At 31.2% G+C, this 22,403-nt stretch overlaps 1 long non-coding RNA gene across 1 annotated transcript; it reads right to left on the bottom strand.

The window, feature by feature from the left end:
• Positions 1-18,204: 18,204 nt before the first annotated feature.
• Positions 18,205-19,182, bottom strand: LOC133033937 (uncharacterized). The gene is made up of 2 exons (XR_009685949.1): positions 19,010-19,182; positions 18,205-18,379 (listed from the first exon to the last, which is right to left on the bottom strand). It is a non-coding gene; the product is annotated as an uncharacterized LOC133033937 (long non-coding RNA).
• Positions 19,183-22,403: the final 3,221 nt, after the last annotated feature.

Genomic DNA, 22,403 nt, shown 5'->3' with positions numbered 1-22,403 from the left:
ATCTTGAAAGGCTATTCGTGTTCTTTGATTTGTTAGTTAAGCCTACTTTTAGGTCAGGGTGATACGTACATTTTGGGAACACGGTAGTGCAATTGAGTGGGAGCGCTAGCATAAACATGGAATCTATAGCTTCTATCTGGCGAATAGTAAGCAAAGGATGATCTCCTTCGAGCTTGACCAAACGAACATAAATGGTGGAGTACTCATTTCACATAAGGTGAAATATCATTTATACGGGGTCAAGTGTTTTACGGAATAAATACATTGTAGGGTGTAACGGTAATCTAATCCCTTTACAGTGTAGATCATTCATATAGAGGATCATTGATCAAATTAGGATTATAACAATGGATAACTAATGATGTGTCTATATGGTGGAGCATATAGAGCATTCTATATACTGAGAGTGCAATTCTAAGTTCTATGCGTGGATTCAATGAAGAATTAATAAGTTAGTGAATTTTAGTGCTAAATTCTTGATCTACTTATTGGAAGCTCGGTTATATAGACCCATGGTCCCCGCACTAGTTGAGATAATATTGCTTGTAAGACTCATATAATTGGTTTTGATTAATCAATTATAATTCTCAAATTAGACTATGTCTATTTGTGAATTTTTCACTAAGTAAGGGCGAAATTGTAAAGAAAGAGTTTTAGGGGCATATTTGTTAATTATGATACTTTGTATGGTTCAATTAATAAATATGATAAATGCAATATTATTTAATAATTATTTATAGTTATTAAATAGTTAGAATTGGCATTTAAATGGTTGAATTAGAAAATTGGCGTTTTTGAGAAAATCAGATGCAGAAAAGATAAAACTGCAAAATTGCAAAAAGTGAGGCCCAAATCCACATGTATAGGGCCGGCCACTTTTGTAGGGTTTTCCCTCTGATATTTTCATTATTTTAATGCCAAATAATTCAAACCTAACCCTAGTGGAATGCTATAAATACATAGTGAAGGCTTCAGAAAAATTACACTTTTCTTCTGACACTTTCTGAATCAGAAAAACCTGAGCCTTCTCTCTCCCTATCTTTGGCCGAACCCACTCTCTCTCTCTTCCTCCTGAATTTCGAAATCCTTAGTGTATGAGTAGTGCCCACACACAGCAAGTGATACCTCAATCATAGTGAGGAAGATCGTGAAGAAAGTCTTTCAGCAAGAAGGAGTTTCAGCATCAAAGATTCAGAGAAAGAGATCCAGGTTCAGATATTGACAATGCTCTGCTACAGAAAGGAATCAAGGGCTAGATATCTGAACGGAAGGAGTCATATTATTCCGCTGCACCCAATGTAAGGTTTCCTAAACTTTATATGTGTTTATTTCATCGTTTTAGAAAGTTCATATTTAGGGTGTTAATAAACATACTTGTGAGTAGATCTAAGATCCTGGTAAAATAATTTCCAACACTTCTCTTTCACAGTTTTGGTTGCATTGTCACCTGGCTGCTCAGGGGCTGGCTCAGTCAACACAAACGAGGCACTTTCACCTATGAGAGCAATGTTAATGTTCTCTCTCCACTTTGGGAAGTTAGACCCATTTAGCTTATTTTCAGTTAAGAGTGACAACATGGGATTCGACATTGCAATTCAGGATACTACAAGATAACACATAGATATCAATTATGGTTTAACACAAAATCTTATTCAGAAATTATTAGCACATAGCAAGTAGGAATGACTAGAGAAAACACTAAAAAAAATCAATCCTAAATAATTTCCAAGGTTTTCAACAAACTGATATCAGTGTCCCGTTTAGGCGAGAGTCAAAGCTATCATCTATTGAATAGAGTTGTTAGCTCATCTAAAATGACAAACATTCTAGCAACCTTTTATTCGATCAAAAAGAGAATCCAACGTTGTCCCGTTTAGGCGAGAGTCAAGATCATTCCTATTTCATGAGCTTCTACCATTGTTTCATACGTTTGTAAGTCTTATACAGTAGCCACCATTAGGGTGATCAATACCAATATAAAACACTTACAAACATACTTATCTTTCGAGATTAAACGACGCTAACTTGCTAATGAACATTCCTCCATTAGGGAGGATTACTCACTAAAACAATAGCTATGTAAAACCAACAATGGAGATCGAATATCTTAAAATAATAAAGCTCATTATTTAAAATTTTATTTTCTTCAGTTATTTATTTATTTTAAATCTATATATATATTTATTAAATTTTAAATTTAGAATAGAATCTAAATAAAATTTAATTTAATATCTGTAAAATTAAACTTAGATGGTTAAGAAAATAAAATGAATTATTTCCATCTTAGTATTAATTTTCCAACAAATATTAAGAAAATTACTTAATTTAAGTTGTATTAATTTAAATTAATTTGCAACTCAAATTAAAATTTTCTACAAATATATATATTGTATTTCCAAAAATATACAATTTTCGAAATCCATTAAAATAAATCAAACTTTACTTAGAAAAAATACTTCAAGCAAAAATATTATCTATCTAGATTTTCTTGACTAATTAATTCAATTTCTAATAATATATTTCAGTTCCTTTATTTTAAATTAATCATTAAATGAAAAGATCATTGATTTAAGTTGATTCAAAATTAATTAAAATAATTAATTTACAACTTCAATCTATCTTTCAAGATAAATTCAAAATCATCTTGCATAATTAAATGCAATTTTGAAAAAAAAAATGATTAATAAAATAAATAAAATATATTTTGAAAATTATTCAAATTTAAGTTGTTATGGAAATACCCAACTTAAAATAATTTTCTTATTTAATTAAATATCATGAAAATAACAATACCTAAGTATCATTATGAAAATCAACTTAGATATTTAATTTTCAATTTAATTAAATGTATTAAATTCAGGAAATAAATAATTAAGTATAGAGAAGGCTTAATCATTAATTTCCAATTTAATACAAGGAAAAATATCCTTAATTGAATTGTACCCAAATTAACTATTAAACAATTAATTTCACAATCAATCATATTTTCCTATATTAGAAATAATAATTAGTATAAAAATAACTATCTAGAAAATATCTCAATTCTACTAAGTATCTTTTCAAGATTTGGAAAATATCTGATTTAAGTTATTATAGAAAGAATCTATAATTTACAAACTTAAAATTTTCCAAACAAAATTTAATTAAATATCAAAATTAGGTGGTAACTACCTAATTTAAAGATATTCCCTTTTTAAGTTTAAAAACAACTTAAAATAATATCTTTTAAGAATCTTCAATAACTAATTCCTAGAATTCCTCAGCTTAATATTATAATCAAAATATATTCAAATTTTAGTTAAAAGGGAAAATTAGTAATAACTAATTCATAACTTAAATAGGAATATATAATGAAATAATAAAAGTAAGTTTCAGAAAGAATCTAGTTAGTTAAAATTCTTTATTTAATTAAATACAAGAAAAATACAAATAGTTTATCTAGAAATGAAATTCATTAAACTATGTTTTTCTTAAATTAATTTCGAAGAAATTAATTATGTTGCTATTCAATTTTATTAGGTCAAACTAGTATAATTAACCTAGCACAGTTATCCAAATCAGGCAAATGGGCCTTCACAATTGGGGTTGTTCATGTGAGGGGGGCTGGGTCCAGTATGTCACACCCACTTCTAAGGCTCCCAACTCTCACACAAGGCCCAAAAGAGAGGAATTTAACCTTAAAATGAACAACTGTTATTAATTGAATAGGCCCATTAACTAAATGAGCCTAAATAAAATCTATCAGGTTATGATATTTTATTTAGCAACAACAACCTATATGTGTCTATAACAGAAATTAAACATATAGGCTCACACAGGCACACAGATTTGGATGGATCCTATCATGTTACTAGGTCATACACAGATGAAAGAAGTTTGTAAAAATTACCTGTTACAAATTATTTACTTGATCTATCATCAATTGAACCATGGGTTAAAATCAGATCATTTGATTTGTCAACAAGTTAACCCTGGCAATTTAGATCAAGCAATAATAGGTTTTAGAAAACTTACAAACAATCTAAAACACATACTCCTGCAACAAGGTTAGATTTGGATAGTTGGAAGTAGGATTTATTTAATTTTAAGACATTAATCTTTATTTCGAAATTTAATTAAAAAAAAAATCGGTTTTAAAGAATAAATTAAAATTAAACCTACAATTTTTGAAAAAATTAGATTTTGGGTAACCTAAATATCATTTCAAAATAAATTTGCTAACTTTCCCTTTTAAATTTCATGTTATTTAATAAATTAAATATTCAATAAAATAGAAAATGGTAAATACATACCATTTTCTCATTTTACAATCTAATTTAGGTAAATTAACAAAATTTAAAAAAGTTAACAAAAATATCTTATTTCCTCTTTTAAAATACCATGATTATAGTAATCTTATTCTAAATAAGGTCAATTTACCAAAAGAAATTTTAATAAAAAAAATAATTTCTCACCTTTTATTCAAAAATAAGATAAAATAATCAAAATTTAAAAGAAATAAGAAAAGAGGTAAGCAATACTTGATTTTATCCTATTTTCAAATTCAAATTACACTAATATCTATAATTAATTTTAAAAAATAAAATTAATTTATTTCTGATAATTAGATTTGAAATTTGAAAAACAAAAATCAACATACAAAACTACACAAACATCGGAATTTAATTCCATGAAATAGCATGAAAAATCGAAGAAAACGAAGAAAAATAGCAGGTGGTACGGACAGCATGCAAAGCATGCTGTCCGCGCGCGTGGAAGGGGAGACATAGCCCAGAAAACTGGGCGCAAGCACCCCTGTGCATGATTTCCGCGCGCATAGGGAAGGTGCTCACCACCTCGATTTTTTTCCGATTTTCAAAAAATCATAACTAATTCAAATTAAATCGAAATCGAGTTCTGTAAAAAAGTAAATTGCTTAGAATTTTGCAAAATATCCAATAAAAATAATTCCAGATACAGACAATCAATTATTTTTCCCAGAATTCACAAACATCAATATGACACATCATGAAACCATCCAAATCACAAACAAATCGTTTTAAGTCCAAATTTCTTGCAAGCAAATCAATTACCATGGCTCTGGTGCCAGTTGTTGGAAATATATTTTACCAGGATCTTAGATCTACTCACAAGTATGTTGATTTAACAACCTAATATTGAACTTCTAAAACGATGAACTAAACACATAAAAGTTAAGAATAACTTACAGTGATGGCAGCGGAATTAAATGTCTCCTTCCACTCAGATCTCTAACCCTTGATTCCTGTCTGTAGCAGAGTATAATCAAGATCTGAGCCCGAAAGTCTTTCAGTTGGATGTGATTCTTCACAGTCTTCCAAACTATGATGAGGTACTGAGTGATGTGTGTGGGCACTTCTCTCTCACTAGGAATTTCGAAATTCTCTCTTGTTTTTCTCTCTTGATTTCGTGTGATACAATATGCATGCGAAAGCTTGTCAAAGCACACCAAGAGTAGAGAGAGGGGGCGGCTATAAATAGGAAAAGGGAAGAGCACAACTTTCCAAATAAACAGTTTCCTCTTTTACTGTGTAATTGAATAACTGCCTTATTTAGTGTGATCCACCACTTTCCTATTTAGACTAGGCTTTGATTAGCAATTATATGGCAATTTAAATTGAAAATAATAATTGGGAAACATGCAAAGAGTGGCCGGCCATGGTGTGTATGGACCTCACTGGAATTTTGCAGTTTCCTCAATTTTTTTTCTATTTCTCCAAAAATGCCATTTTCCAATTCTAATCTTTTAAATGCCAAAACTAATTATTTAATAACTAAAATAGATTATTAAATAATATTGACATTTAAAATAATTATTAATTAGACATGCAAAGTCTCTTAATTAATAATTAAAGCTAGAAACCCTCCTATTTACAATTTCATCCTTAAACTGTCAGAATTCACAAATTAGACATAGTCTAACTTTTAGAATTATAATTGATTAATCATAAATCAATTACAGAGTCTTACAAACAGTATAGTCTCAACTAGAATGGGGACCATGGATCTATATGCTGAGCTTCCAATAAGTTGAACCGATTTACCAAGTAAATCCCTAACTTATTAGTTCCTTGTTGAATCCACTCTTAGAACTTGGAATTGCACTCTCAGACTTATATAGAGCATATCATATGTTTCACGATATCAATATGCTATCTCATTTAACCATTGTTATAATCTTAATGTGATTTAGAGATCCTCTATATAGATGATTTACATCGAGATGGGACCAATTTACCGTTTACACCCCTCAATGTATTTTGCCCCTTTGAACACTTAGTTACCTGTAAATGATGTTTTAGTGATCTGATATACAGTCACTGAAACAAGAGCTCATCCATTTACTTCTATTTAACTAAGCTCAAAAGGAATCATCACTTTACTTCTATACACCAGTAGAAGCTATAGATTTTCATATTTATGTTTAGCACTCCCACTCAGTTATGCTATCATGTTCCCAAAATATATGTATTATCCTGACCCAAAGGTAGGCTTAACTAATAAATCAAAGAACAAGAATAGCACTCCTGAGATTGAGCCTAAGCATATCAGGATTTAGATTCTCTTAATCTAAGATCAACTTCTGACATTGACTTGGAATGATACAACGGTAAGTTTACAATATCTTTGACCAAGTTCAATATCGGTCCAGTCCAATGCATACTCCATACATTCGAAACCAGTATACTTTGCCAATGTTCTGGAAAGAACATAACACTTACTCCAAGTGTAAGTATACTTCATCGCTGATTATCACATCAGTGTAAATCCAAAACACTGATGAACAGGGACCAAATCTTTTGAATCATATAATCACAATCACATTCCACTGTATTGACAATACTGTAATTGTGAATAACTATATGTTCTGGATTTAACTGATTTTGTGCATATATCAAGTATATATATTAAACCATAAACATGTAACATACATGTAATCATAAATCACTTCAAAATTCTAAATTGATAACTAATCAGATTGTAATGGGTTTTATTTAGGGCATAAAATCCAACATATAGACCCATGGTCCCCCCACTAGTTGAGATAATATTGCTTGTAAGACTCATGTAATTGGTTTTGATTAATCGATTATAATTCTCAAACTAGACTATGTCTATTTGTGAAATCTTCACTAAGTAAGGGCGAAATTGTAAAGAAAGAGTTGTTAGGGGCATATTTGTTAACTATGATACTTTGTGTGGTTCAATTAATAAATATGATAAATGACAATATTATTTAATAATTATTTATAGTTATTAAATAGTTAGAATTGGCATTTAAATGGTTGAATTAGAAAATTGGCATTTTTGAGAAAATCAGACACAAAAGTGATAAAACTGCAAAATTACAAAATGTGAGGCCCAAATCCAATAATCCTTGGCTGTCCACTTTTATAGGAGTTTTACCTCTGATATTTTCATTATTTTAATGCCAAATAATTCAAACCTAACCCTAGTGGAATGTTATACATAGATAGTGAAGGCTTTAGGAAAATTACACTTTTCATTCAGAAAAACCTGAGCCTTTTTCTCTACCTTGGCCGCCACTCTCTCTCTCTCTCTCTCTCTCTCTCTTCTTCGTTGAATATTTGGAAACCCTTAGTGATTAGAGTAGTGCCCACACACAGTAAGCAATACCTCAATCATAGTGAGGAAGATCGTGAAGAAAGAATTTCAGCAAAAGGAGTCACAGCATCAAAGATTCAGAGAAAGAGATCCAGGTTCAGATCTTGATAATACTCTACGACAGAAAGGATACAAGGGTTAGAGATCTGAACGGAAGGAGTCATTTAATTCCGCTGCACCCAATGTAAGGTTTCTTAAACTTTATATGTGTTTATTTCATCGTTTTCGAAATTTCATATTTAGGGTGTTAATCAACATACTTGTGAGTAGATCTAAGATCCTGGTAAAATAATTTCCAACAATCACCTGGTCTACAATCTTGCATGCCAAACCTTTTGAGTACTTTATCGATATAGCTCTTTTGTGATAATCCAAGAATACCCCAAGAACGATCTTGACGTATTTGAATTCCTAATACAAAAGAGGCGCCACCAAGATTTTTCATCTCAAATTGCTTAGATAAAAATCTCTTGGTTTCGTGTAATAAGCCTATATCATTAGTGGCAAGCAATATGTCATCGACATATAGAACCAGAAATATGTATTTACTCCCACTAAACTTGTGATATACACAATCATCAATAATATTCATATCAAAACCAAATGAGATAATTACTTAATGAAACTTATGATACCACTAACGAGAAGCTTGCTTGAGCCCATAGATGGATTACTTTGATTTGCGAACCATATTCTTTGGGTCACAAACCACAAAGTTTTCTGGTTGCTCCATATAAATTGTCTCATCAATGTCGCAATTGAGAAACATTATTTTAACATCCATCTGATGTAACTCAAGGTCAAAATGAGCAACAAGTGCTCATATTATCCTAAAAGAGTCTTTCGATGAAACCGGAGAGAAAGTCTCTGTATAATCAATGCCTTGTTTCAGAGTATAGCCTTTTGCTACAAGACGTGCCTTAAATCTCACCACATTACCATGTTCATCCTTCTTGATTTTAAGTATCCACTTACAACAAATTGGTTTTACACCTTCTGGTAATGGGACAACTTCCTAAACCTTACTGTCTTGCATGGACTTATTCTCTTCATTCATGGCATCAATCCACTTTTGAGAGTTAGAACTTTTCATGGCCTGATGCAAGTTGATTGGATCATCTTCCATCATTCCGATTTCATCCTCATGTTCTTGAAGAAATACAAAATAGTCATCTGAAATAGCATTTCTTCTCTCTCTTGTGGACCTCCCTAATGGCTCTTGTTCTTGAGGGTGTTGAATTTGTTCTTCAGGAACAATAACCTCATCCTGATTTGGGAGTTGTTCAACATTGACTTATTGAGGTTCCATATTCATTTCTTGATCAATGACAGGTGTGGAAGCCTGAACATTGTCTAAAATGATAGTAGGAACTGAGTTTGAATTTAATTCCTCCTCAAAAGCAATGTCTCTAACCTTATTTCTCCCCCCAAATTCAACATCCTCAAAAAATGTTTCAGCCCGGTCTCAAAAATATTTCTGACAATGGGATCATAAAACTTATAGCCCCTAGATCGCTCAGAATAACCAATAAAGTAGCTGCTAACTGTTTTGGAGTCCAAGTTATTTTCATGTGTCCTATAAGGCCTTGCCTCAGTTGGACATCCCCAAATGTGGAAATGCTTTAGACTAGGCTTTCGACCTGTCCAAAGCTCATAAGGTGTTTTTGCAACTGCTTTACTTGGTACTCTATTCAGAATGTAAGCTGCTTTCTTTAATGCTTCTCCCCAGAGGGACTCAGGTAAGGTAGAATGAGTGATCATGCTCCTTACCATATCCTTAAGGGTCCTATTTCGTCTGTCAACAACACCATTCATGCTAGGTGATCCTGGCATGGTGTACTGTGGGACAATACTGCCTTCCTCTGGGAATTTAGCAAATGGTCCTGGACGTTGTTCACCTGACCCATCATACTTGCCGTAATACTCACCACCACGATCAGATTTGACGTTCTTAATCTTTTTGTTGAGTTGATTCTCAACTTTAGCTTTGTAAGCTTTAAATACGTTCACAGACTGAGATTTTTCATGAATGAGATATAGGTACCCATAATGTGAGTAATCGTCTATGAATGATATAAGATATTGTTGACCATTCCAAGATGTCGTAGGGAATGGCCCACAAATATCTGTGTGAATCAATTCTAAGACTTCTGAAGGTCATTGTCACCTAATCTCTTAGTTTTGGTCTATTTTCCCTTGATACAATCTACACAGACATTGAAATCTGTAAGTCAAGAGACTCTAAAATGTCATCAGACACAAGAAGCTCAATTCTACCTCTTGAGATATGACCTAAGCGTTTATGCCATAATGACGCTGAATTTTCTTTATTTAATTTGTGTTTAGTACCTCGTGATTCCACATGAAAGATTTCATTATAGGATACAATTGTTTCTAGCAAATAAAGATTGTCATAAGAATTTAAATAACCAGTTCCAATAACATTTGAATTTAAAGACAAAGCAACCTGATTGTTTCCAAATGAACAACAATATCCAAATTTGTCGAACAAAGAAACACAAACTAAATTCTGTCTAAAAGACGGCACAACAAAAGTGTCTTTCAAATCTAAATAAAAATCAGTTCCTAATAACAATCTAAAATGCCCAATTGCTTCCACTTCCACCGATTGTCCATCGCCCACAAAGATGTATCTTTCACCATCACTTGGCTTTCGGTAGCTCAGGCAACCATGCATAGAAACATTTATGTGAGTAGTAGCACCAGAATCTATCCACCAAGTGTTTCTAGGTACTGAAACTAAATTAATGTCAGAACAGACCAAAGCAAGATTAATACCTTTCTATACATGCCATGTGTGATATTTGACACAATCTTTCTTCACATGTCCAGGTTGGTTACAAAAGAAACAACCCTTAGAATCCTATTGTTGTTTCTTTTGAACTGGACCCTTAGCAGCTTCATTCTCAAATTTCCTTTTCTTGCCCTTATCCTTAGGGGTAGTGGCCAAGTGAGCACTTTCAGTTTTGTTCTTTTTCAACCTTTCTTCCTCTTACACACAATGGGAAATAACTTCGTTGAGAGTCCATTTCTCCTTTTGAAAGTTGTAACTAATTTTAAATTGGTTAAACTGTGGAGGAAGCGTTAACAAAACCATGAGTACAAGTACATCATCCGAAAGCTCAATCTTAAGTGTCCTTAATCTTGAGACAATATGATGCATTTCCATAATAACTCCCTTACATTTCCTTGACCCTTATCCTTCATGTTCATTAAAGAACCAAGAAGTGTTGTCATTTTAACCTTATCGTTTTTAGAAAAACATTCCTCAATTTGTTCAAGGAAATTCTTGGCCATAGTAACCCCTTCGGATTCCGTACCCCAAATGGCTTCTAAAATGTTGTGTTTCATAATCATTAAACTCATACAATTTGAACGATCCCACCTCTCAAATTCCCTTTTATCATCATGGGAACTTTTCTTAGTGAGAGGTGAAGGTTGTTCATTCCATAGTGCATGGTCTAAATCCATACATCCCAGACCTATAAGTAAGTTCCTTTCCAATCCTTGAAATTGGTCCCATTAAGCATAGGAATAGAATTAATATTAGCAGATATTGAGGAAGCAGAAGATGACCTAGCTGAATATAGAACAAATAAAACAAGCTCACATTAATATGCATAATTAATAAATAAATTCAAAAATTGGTTAATCCCATCTCAAGATACCAAACACACATTAATATCAAGTATTTGGACAGTAATATTCACTGTAAGTGGTACTCTTAGTGTAGCAATCAAATATTGACAATAAAAACTGTGCCAAACAATAAGTTAATCTTTGGACTAACGTAGTGCTCACATAAAATACCTTATAATTGTCACACATTTATCGCCACAGGTATATTTGAAATTTAGCATAATATTCACTTACCTTTGGGTCAGTCAATATATGTATCAATTACAAACACACAACCATCCTAATATTTAAATAAATTAATCTACACAAAAGATGTCACTTTGGCGTCATATTACTTTAATTAATTTACTTAAAATATTAGGAATAAACCAACACCAAAATTTAAATTTTATTATTTCCAAAATTTCATAAAACTGTCTAATTATATATGTAAATCTGAAATATCAGCATGTAATATAAATTGATAGCATAAACTAAAGTTAAATCAAATCGCAAACATTATACATAATAAAAAAAACAAAATTGTATATATAAATATATACACACGCTGTTTTCAAATCTATATATACGCACGCTGACATCAACCATCAAGTTAAATTTGAAGCCAAATTAGTCGACGAAAGAATATATATGTACTCCGACTGAAATCACACACTCAAATTCAAGCAAAACATCTAAATAGATTATATATCTTTACCAAACATATATACAGTGTGATATCTTAAGCCACGATAAAAGAAAGTGAAGCCTTTTATAAATATATATTAACTGTAATTATATACATACAGTAACAATAATGATAATCGAATTGTAGTATATATATTAGATGTATTAAGAATATTAAACTGACAGAAGCCAAATCGTATTATTTCTAAATAAATAAATAAATATATAAAACATTAATTTTCAAAATCCCAAAATTTCGTAAACCAAACCATCAGATTTTCAATTAATTCAACAAAGGTGGCTCTGGTACCACTTGTTAGGATTTATAAAACACTCAAGAAATATAAATATCCTAGATCTAAATATATTCCTAAAAGTGCTTTACTATAGAAAACCCTAAATCATAAATTTATATAATCTTTACTAAATTAAAGAAGAAGAAGATGACAAAAGATGAGCAAAAGCACTAACCTGAAGTCATTGTTGGAGATTGCAGAGAAGGTTTTGATTTTCCAAGAATACACTATTTTCTAAAGTATTTTCTCTGATGGGGAAGGAGAGAATACAGAAATCCTAGTGTTTCTTGGGGACCACTACCGATTTCTAGACTCATTATATAATGAGTTTTGGGTATTTATAATTTGGCCCCTCAACAATTATAAATTAACTTATGATATCTACACATTATTTCCATGACAATTTAATACCCTTTTGATACCCATAACATAATTGGTCACTTTATTTTGTATCACGCTTTATAATAGCATATACATTATACATATGTGCCTACAATAGGATTTTTAATCCAACACAAGCAATATATATAGTAGTGGCTTTGTTTTGAAATTATCAAAGACCTTTATGTTCCAAGCTTCTTTTGAAACTTGATTTAGACACATTTAAAGATCTTTACTACAAAATGATGTCACTCATAAAGATATGCAAGTTCAATCTGACAATAAGAAATGTGTTATTAATAAGAATTCTTTTACACTATAGCAGCAAAGATTATGGAACATATCTACATAAATAGAATAAATGTTAGTAAATGGTGGGGATATTCATTACACATGATTTTACTAACTTTATTTAGAACTTGTGTGAATTTTATTAAGAAAATGTATTCTAACAAGTCAAAATCGGTGCACATTAGAATTCTATCATATTAGAAATCATACAAGTTAATTAATTTTGTAGACATGGACTCAAATTTTGCATCTCATTTTTAACGATTACTCACATAAATTAAATTTCTACAAAAGAAAAGATTTATATGTTTCAAAGACATTTAAATCTTAAGTAGAGAAATAATACATGTTGCATATTAAGATAGTGAGATCAAATATAAAATAGAGAATACTACATTAAAATTCGTGAGTATGGATAACTCCTAGTCTATTCGCTAAGTTTTTTTAAAAGCATGGGTTCATTGCCCGATACATATGCTTGGTGCACCCAAATTATGGTGTGTGATAGATTTACGAAACTAAAAATTGTTGGACATGGGGTAGAGCCTGCATAGCAAACTCCAGACTTTCATAAATCTTTATCGATTGATATTCTTCAATGGGAGTGTACACATCAAATCGTGTTCTAACCAAAGTTATTTTTCAAACATATTTTGAGTTGTGAGAAGGTTGAAAACCCACTTGATGCCATATGTACACATTTTATAAATACCCGTATATAGTTAGAGTACAATTTTCAAAGAAAAGATCTGGGCCCAAATACCATAAATGAGCATTTCATCAGAAAAGTTATAAGGTCTAAGGGTTACATATTTTATTATCCATCTCACAATACTAGAACTGTGGAATTAAGAATTGACTTGATCAGCGGGAGCGATCGATCTAGGAACCTAGTTTCTAGAAAAGATCATTTATTTTCTCAAATAGTCAAACTTACACCTCAAGTATTAGATTAATTATGATTCACAAGAACCTTTAATTTTAATGGTTATTGAGTATCCATAATTAATAATCCACAAGTCATTGATAAAATTCTAATAAGTCATGTTATTTAGTAATTACTTACAATTTCTAAACAACATACATTTTCAACAATTTGCTCTTTAAAGAGTATTTTGGTTCATCCTTAAGATGACTTATTAGAACAATAAGATCAGTGTTTTCTAGTGATTACATTTTGTACAATAAGAGTTCAACTATAATATTAATTTAAGATGCAAAATAAACTGTGGAATGCATAGAATTGAAATTGTGGTACAATATGCCATGAATGAATAAATGAATATCCTAAAGAGCAATGAAGTCTATCCTTAGTAAAGTTGCCTAATGGGATGGAGAACATTCATTAAGAATAAATTTTTTCACCAATAAAAACTCATTAGGCAATATGAAGAAAGATATAAAACAAAATTCATTGCTAAGAAGTTCATTTTGAACTAAGAATCAAAAACAAAGGAGATTTACATTCTCACTTGTCTTTATAATGGATTCTATTATAGACCTTGGCATTTGTTGCTCGTTTCAATTCATTAATCAATTCCAAACAGTGAACTAGAGGAGAAGGTATACGGACTGCTATAAAGATTTTCCTCTAATAGTGGTGAGCATATGCAAGCTTTAAAAGTCTACCTATAGATTAAAACAAACATCTCACAAATTGGTATTTTCATTATATCATCTTTTCCTTTAGGTTTGAAAAGAGAATTATGGAAATAATTATATACCAGAAGGTTAGTGGGAGTAATATTTGTTTTATACATTAACAATATATTACTTGCAAATGATGATAAAGTTTCATATATATAAGGTGAAAATAATTCATATCTGGAATTACTATTTTGAGATAAAGAATATAAATAACATATATAATGTTAATTAATTAGAGAGTAGCCACAGCATCTCTGATTAAATAAAATTATTTATTATTCATCTCATGTTACCTTTATCTTTAAGTGTGATAAATTCAACTCAAACCAACATCTAAAAAATGATTTGGAATGAGAATAAATTAAGAACATTCATTTGCTTCTATTTTAGAAGCCTAATGTATGCCTAAGAGTCTGAATAAGATTTCGCATTGCATTTAGTTCAGGATCACTAAGTAGTATCAGAATAACTAAAGTTAAGACCACTTTATTTTTTATACGAAGTGATGAAGTGTCTTTCAGATACTAAAAATTATATTCATACATATTTTGTTAAGATGAATTGACCATCTAGAAATACAGTCAACCAATTAGATTCTAACGTACTTCACTAGTTATATTGATTCACGTAAATCAATATTTTATTACATCCTTAACATTAACAGTAAGTTACATTGTGGAGAATCTTGATTGTTATTTCCATAATAGAAGTCAGATTCATTTGTTTTGAGGATACATCTCGTATGATGTATTATAGAGTTCCATAGTAGGCCTAGAGTTTAGAATTATAGTTTCATTAGGCCATTAAGAAAATTTTGCGATAAATTCAGCTACAATATTTATGGATAATAACTATAAGGGTACTGGTCGAAACTAGCATATCGACATTAAGTATTTAGCCATAAAAATGCGTGATAAGTGGTCATTAATCACTCAAACTGAATTGGGTGATCGCATATCCTTGACTAAAGGCATGCCGCAACACAAATTCAAGGATCATAAAGTAAATATGGGATTCAGGTACCCCATATGCAGTTTTTATTTGTACAACTAAAATTATTCAATGAAACTCTAATTTCGATTTTTTTCTCATATTTATGTGCACCTTAATTTCGTCTGAGAAAATTATCATAAGAGGACCAGAATAAACATAAGATTTAAGGTTTATTCGTTTAAGTACATTGCCACATTAAGTACATTGTTATATAATAAATATATCGTAATACATGGAAGATAATACTCGACTCATAATGAGGACATATCGCTATGATTCATATGTTTATTATATAATGAGGAACGTTTGGGTTTGAATGTTTTAGTCTAAATGCTGACCAAGTGAGAGAATATTAGAATATTTCTATTTATGGAATAAAATAAAGAATTGATTTTGTGATAAATGAATAATTTATATTCATTTAATCTGGACAAAATTAATTACGTAATGTTCTATATATGGTCAGATTTCAATATTCATTACGCGATTTGATTTCTTGAATTAATTGTCAAAATATTCGAACAATTAATGTGGCGCAGATACTGATGGAGTATCTCACCTATAAATATAGGGTCTCGGTCCCTGAGCTTTTCACTCATTCTGTTCATAATAGCAAAATTTCATCTAAAGAGAGTTGAGAGAGCGAGGAAGCCTGAATACTCACATCAATCAGTTTCCTTCGTAGATCAAAGCTTGTGTGGGATTGAAGCTCAAAAATCAATGGCTAGAGGTATTTCGATCCTTAAATTATATCATGTATACATTCATTTATTCCACATTTTATATACACATACATATATTTCATTTTATACATATAAATTTCTAACATTACCGACGTAAATTTTTTATTTCTCTATAAAGATATATATATTGTTGTATATGTGGTGTCAGGCGAAAGGGATATATATATTGTAACACCTTAACTATTTTAGGCATGTTAGCGTGATTTTTAAACTTACTGTGCAGATCGTTGCTAATCAACGAGGTTATCAAAAATCGTGATTAATTAAAATTTTGCTTATTTAATTAAAAACATAAAATAGCTTACATAATAAATTCCAAGATCCCGTTTACAAAAGCATTTACAAAAGTTTTACTGTACATATACAAAAGTCTATTGCCTAGCGACTATACAACAAAAGCCCTGATGTCCCAAAGATTGTACGCTCCAGGCCTAACTGCCCTGACATGTACAATCTCCATCTATTCGCTCTCACGGTTGCTCAGCCTTAGCCTTGCCCTTACCTGCACATGGAAATAACAACTGTGAGTCAACAGACTCTGTAAGAAAAGCATAAACAATAACATAGCAATAACCCGGATTATGATCAGACGCCCATACCCCCAATCATAACCCTATCCCCGTGTCCAACACGGTGTTGAGTCTAGAACATTCGTACGATAGTACTATTGACCATAATATCAGCCTATACTCAATATGCTAGTCATACTCTAGCTGTACCGATGTGATACTGTCAAGTAGTACGGTACTATCGACCATAATATCAACCTATACTCAGTACGCTAGTTATACTCTAGGCGTACCGATGTGATACTGTCGAATAGTACAAAAGCCAACATACATATCTAATGTAATCTAACAGGCTTAACTAATATGCACACTAAACATGTAAATACACATGCTTATCATTATACTAATCTTACCTCGTTTTTAAATTCAGGTGTGCCGACCAACCTGAGTGGAACAACTGCTCGGCGAATTACAGGCCCCTAAATCACATCATTCACAACATAGATAAGTGACACACTAAATCACTTTCCGGGGACTTAAACTTGAAACTAAAAAGTTTCCCTATCGATAAATAACATGGCAATATCCTAAATATCGCAAAAATGGGAAAAACTAGGGTTCCCAATGTTGGGTTTTATGCCCTAAATAAAACTCCATTTCAATGTAATCCATTTTATTCAACATCAATAAAGAAACAGAAGTTTTTTTTTTTTTTTTCATTCATTTGTATGTTTGGGTTCATCTTATCAATTGCTTGTCTATTTGATTTTTAAATTCATCTGAAACCCTTTTCACATACTTGATCCTGTTTATTGTGTTGTCAACACTTTGGAAAGTAAACATGACTATGTGAATAAAGTTTCCTAGATTTATCAGACACATGGTTTTACTGATATGATATTCTACAACAGAGTGTACTTGCATTTGGAGAAATGCTATGTTCTTTCCAGAGCATTGGTTAAAGTAAAGCTCAGGTTGGATGCATGGAGTATGCATCGGAAGGGACCGATATTGAACTTTGACTTAGATTTATTAAACTTACCGTAATATCTATTCAAGTCAATATCGCCTAGTTGATCCTAGATCAAATGATCTTAATCTTGTTATGATTAGGCTCAATCTCAAGAGGTTATTCGTGTTCTTTGATTTGTTAGTTAAGCCTACTTTTGGGTCAGGGTGATACGTACATTTTGGGAACACGGTAGTGCAATTGAGTGGGAGCGCTAACATAAACATAAAATCTATAGCTTCTATCTAGCGAATTGTAACGCCCCGATTTCCCGAGACATCACACTAGCTAGTCCGTTTAAAACCATTTAAGATAAAGACAATAAAAGACTTATTTAATGAAAAATAACTAAGCATGAGATCTCATTATTTTTAAAACAAAACATTTATTTATTCATAACCTTAAAATATAAAGCTTTACAAAAACTATTTGAATCATAATCTTTAATGAAATATTTTTAAACCAAAACATCGTGACAATCCCCTAACATGTAATCCACGCCTCGAGCTCGCCATCCTCACTGTTTAGTTTTGTCTTTGCCTGCACACAGAGTACCCATGAGCTAACGCCCAGTAAAAAGAGCTATGTAGGACATAACCCCCCCAACCAGATAACATAGTCATAAGTATAACAATATCATAACATCAAATCAATTCATACCATACTTGCATACATATAACAACATGTCATATCACACATTATTCTTACATACAATACAACATCATATCACAGTTTAATCTTAATGCATGCTATACTCACACACATAACACATAGTATCTTATCGCACATTGTCCTCATATACGATAATCTACTCCCACTCATGTTGATCAGACATGAAGTGTAACTTGCCCTGCCTTGTGCTGTTCTCACACTCGGCATCCAATAAGGCAATCCCTTATCACAAGTTGTACTCACCCATGATAGGATAACCTGCAAGTAAACCCATACAAGCAGCCAAAAATATATCCTGCAGTGCTATGCTCACACCAGCAGCAGAAATCCTATCCTATAAGTGCTATCCTCACACAAACAGTCAAAAGCCTTATCACTATCACACACTAATAACATTAGCATAAAATAACAATCTACCATAAAACATGTAAATACAAACCCATAATACAGTTGTATGTTTCAACATACACCCTGTGCACAGATGTCCACTCTTCTTACCTCAGTTGTTAAGAACACCTTCTTGCTACTCCAAGCACCTCAATAAATTTTCTTGTTGAGGACAAGATCCTCAAATCCCACTGCTTAAGACTTGTTATCTCGTCACTACTACCTATAACAACACATGGTTCAAGGCCCAAACATTAAAATTCGTACTCTTACAGTACAGCAGAAAGATCACTATTTTTGACCAACAACTATACTAATTCAGTGAAAGTTGTCTTCATAAAAATTATAGGAAATTCCATTATCTTTCCAATGATATAAAGATCATTAAAAATAGATTAAAACTGAGAGAGTTATGATTGTTTTACTGAAACTATTTCTGAGAAAGAATATGGAGTAACGAATTACACAACTTAGAAAAAATACAAACTTTTTACATTGAATGGTTCAGAACTAGAAGATAACATCTTCATCAAAGTTTTAGGAAATTAAATTACCTTTCCAATGATACCAAAATCTTTGAAATTGGAATTATATTCAAAGAGATATTACAATTTTACCAAAACAGTTTTGCAAGAACAAGATTCTAGAAACGAATCACATGATATTGAAAAAACTAACTTTTTGACATAGTATGACTTCGAATTAACAAAACGTTTCTTCATAAAACTTATGGAAAATTGAATAAGCTTTGAGACCACATATAGATCATTAAAAATGGATGAGAATTGAGAGAGTTATTATATTTTAAGTGAAAGTACTTTTTCTAGAAATATAAAGAGAACGAATTACAACCATAGTAGAAAGATGATAATTTTGGAGTTAGAAGAACACCGAATTGGTTATTTGTTTCTTGAGAAAAATTTTAGATCATCGAATAAGCTTTCCAACGATACAAAAATCTCTAAAAACGGATCAATATCAAGAGAGATATCATTACTTTACTGAAACTTGTTTTTTCTGAAAACGAAAAAATATAATAAGTCCGAACCTTAGATAACATTTAGCATTATTGAGCAAGAAAATATTTCATATACCTCTTCACAACTTTCTATTTGATGTCTCAAGCCCACAAGCCTTGATTATAAATCCAAAACTTTAAGAATGAAGATAGAAAATAAGAAGTGTGGAAGATTTGAGAGGAGCAACCATGAAGAAGAATGAAGCTTTGACTAATTGGTTTGGAGAGGAAAAATAAAACTATGATAGCTTAGGGTTTCATAAAAAGATTATGAGATATCGTATTCTGATAGGTTTAGGTTAACTAAAAATAATAATTTATAATAAAATGCTAAAATATTATTAAATCAACAAATATCTAATTTTTAAATTTTAAAAGTAAGCCATTTATCACGTAACTTTAGGCTCAGTTTTCACCTAGAAAACGTCCGAATTACGATATAACTATTTCTACAAAATTTATAGATCTTTGAGTTATCTTTCCAACGCCACTGGAATCACCTCAATCGGAGCTCTAAAACTCTAGATATGATCATTTTACTAAAACAGTTTTTAATCCTGCGAATTTATCCAAACCTACGAATTTTTTTAACATTAATTCCATTATAATATTATTTAATGCACTTCATACAATAAATTAAACCCACTAAATAATCTATAAAACTCTAATAGACTTTCATATTGGGCTTTAATTGAATAATTATCTTAATTCGTAAAAACACCATAATTTTACCTTGACAGTTACTATATTTTCAACTATGTTTAGAAATCTATCAATACTATTTTAAGCAATAGTCTCTATTCACTATTAGTAGAAATAAATAAATACTTATTCTCACACAAATTGTATATCAAATAAAATTTAAAATATATGTATATTTTTACCGGGTATTACACGAATTAAGTAAAGGATGATCTCCTTCGAGCTTGACCAAACGAAAATAAATGGTGGAGTACTCATTTCACAAAAGCTGAAATATCATTTATACGGGGTTAAGTGTTTTAAGGATAAAATACATTGTAGGGTGTAACGGTAATCTAATCCCTTTACAGTGTAGATCATTCATATAGAGGATCATTGATCAAATTAGGATTATAACAATGGATAACTAATGATGTGTCTATACGGTGGAACATATAGAGCATTCTATATACTGAGAGTGCAATTCTAAGTTCTATGCGTGGATTCAACGAAGAATTAATAAGTCAGTGAATTTAGGTTATAAATTCTTGATCTGCTTATTGGAAGCTCGGTTATATAGACCCATGGTCCCCCCACTAGTTGAGATAATATTGCTTGTAAGACTCATATAATTGGTTTTGATTAATTAATTATAATTCTCAATTTAGACTATGTCTATTTGTGAATTTTTCACTAAGTAAGGGCGAAATTTTAAAGAAAGAGTTTTAGGGGCATATTTGTTAATTATGATACTTTGTATGGTTCAATTAATAAATATGATAAATGACAATATTATTTAATAATTATTTATAGTTATTAAATAGATATAATTTGCATTTAAATGGTTGAATTTAAAAATTGGCGTTTTTGAGAAAATGAGATGCAGAAATGATAAAACTGCAAAATTGCAAAAAGTGAGGCCCAAATCCATATTGCCTAGGCCGGCCACTTTTATAGGATTTATCATCTGATATTTTCATTATTTTAATGCCAAATAATTCAAACCTAACCCTAGTGGAATGCTATAAATAGATAGTGAAGGCTTCAGGAAATTTACACTTAACTTTCACACTTTCCTTCAGAGAAAAACCTGAGCCTTCACTTTCTAAACCCTAACCGCCACTTCTTACTCTTCTTCTTCCTTGAAATTTCGTACCACTTAGTGATTAGAGTAGTGCCCACACACAGCAAGTGAAACCTCAATCATAGTGAGGAAGATCGTGAATAAAGACATTCAACAAGAAGGAGTTTCAGCACTAAAGAAGGAGTGAAAGAATCCAGGTTCAGATCTTGATAATACTTTGCGACAGAAAGGATACAAGGGTTAGAGATCTGAATGGAAGGGGTCATATTATTTCGCTGCACCATATGTAAGGTTTCTAATACTTTATATGTGTTTATTTCATAATCGTTTTAGAAGTTCATATTTAGGGTGTTAATCAGCATACTTGTGAGTAGATCTAAGATCCTGGTAAAATAATTTCCAACAACTAGCCTCAGAGCCATGGTAATTGATTTGCTTGCAAGAAATTTGGACTTAAAACAATTTGTTTGATGTTTTGGATGGTATCATGTTGTTTTGAGTGTTGTTTGATGATTGATAGATGTTTGTGAATTTTCGTGAAAAATAATTAAATATATGTCTCTGGAATTATTTTAATTGGATAGTATGGAAAAAATTAAGCAATTTACTTTTTTACAGAACTCAATTTCGATTTAATTTGAATTAGTTAAGATTTTTTGAAGTTTCGAAAAATATCAGGGTGGTGCAACTAGCCACGCGCACGCATGAGGGGGCATCCCTCG

This window comes from Cannabis sativa, chromosome 2 (genome assembly GCF_029168945.1).
Source record: "Cannabis sativa cultivar Pink pepper isolate KNU-18-1 chromosome 2, ASM2916894v1, whole genome shotgun sequence".
NCBI classification, from domain to species: domain Eukaryota; kingdom Viridiplantae; phylum Streptophyta; class Magnoliopsida; order Rosales; family Cannabaceae; genus Cannabis; species Cannabis sativa.
Note: the sequence above shows the minus strand (reverse complement) of the source record. Positions and strands in the feature narration are given on the sequence as shown.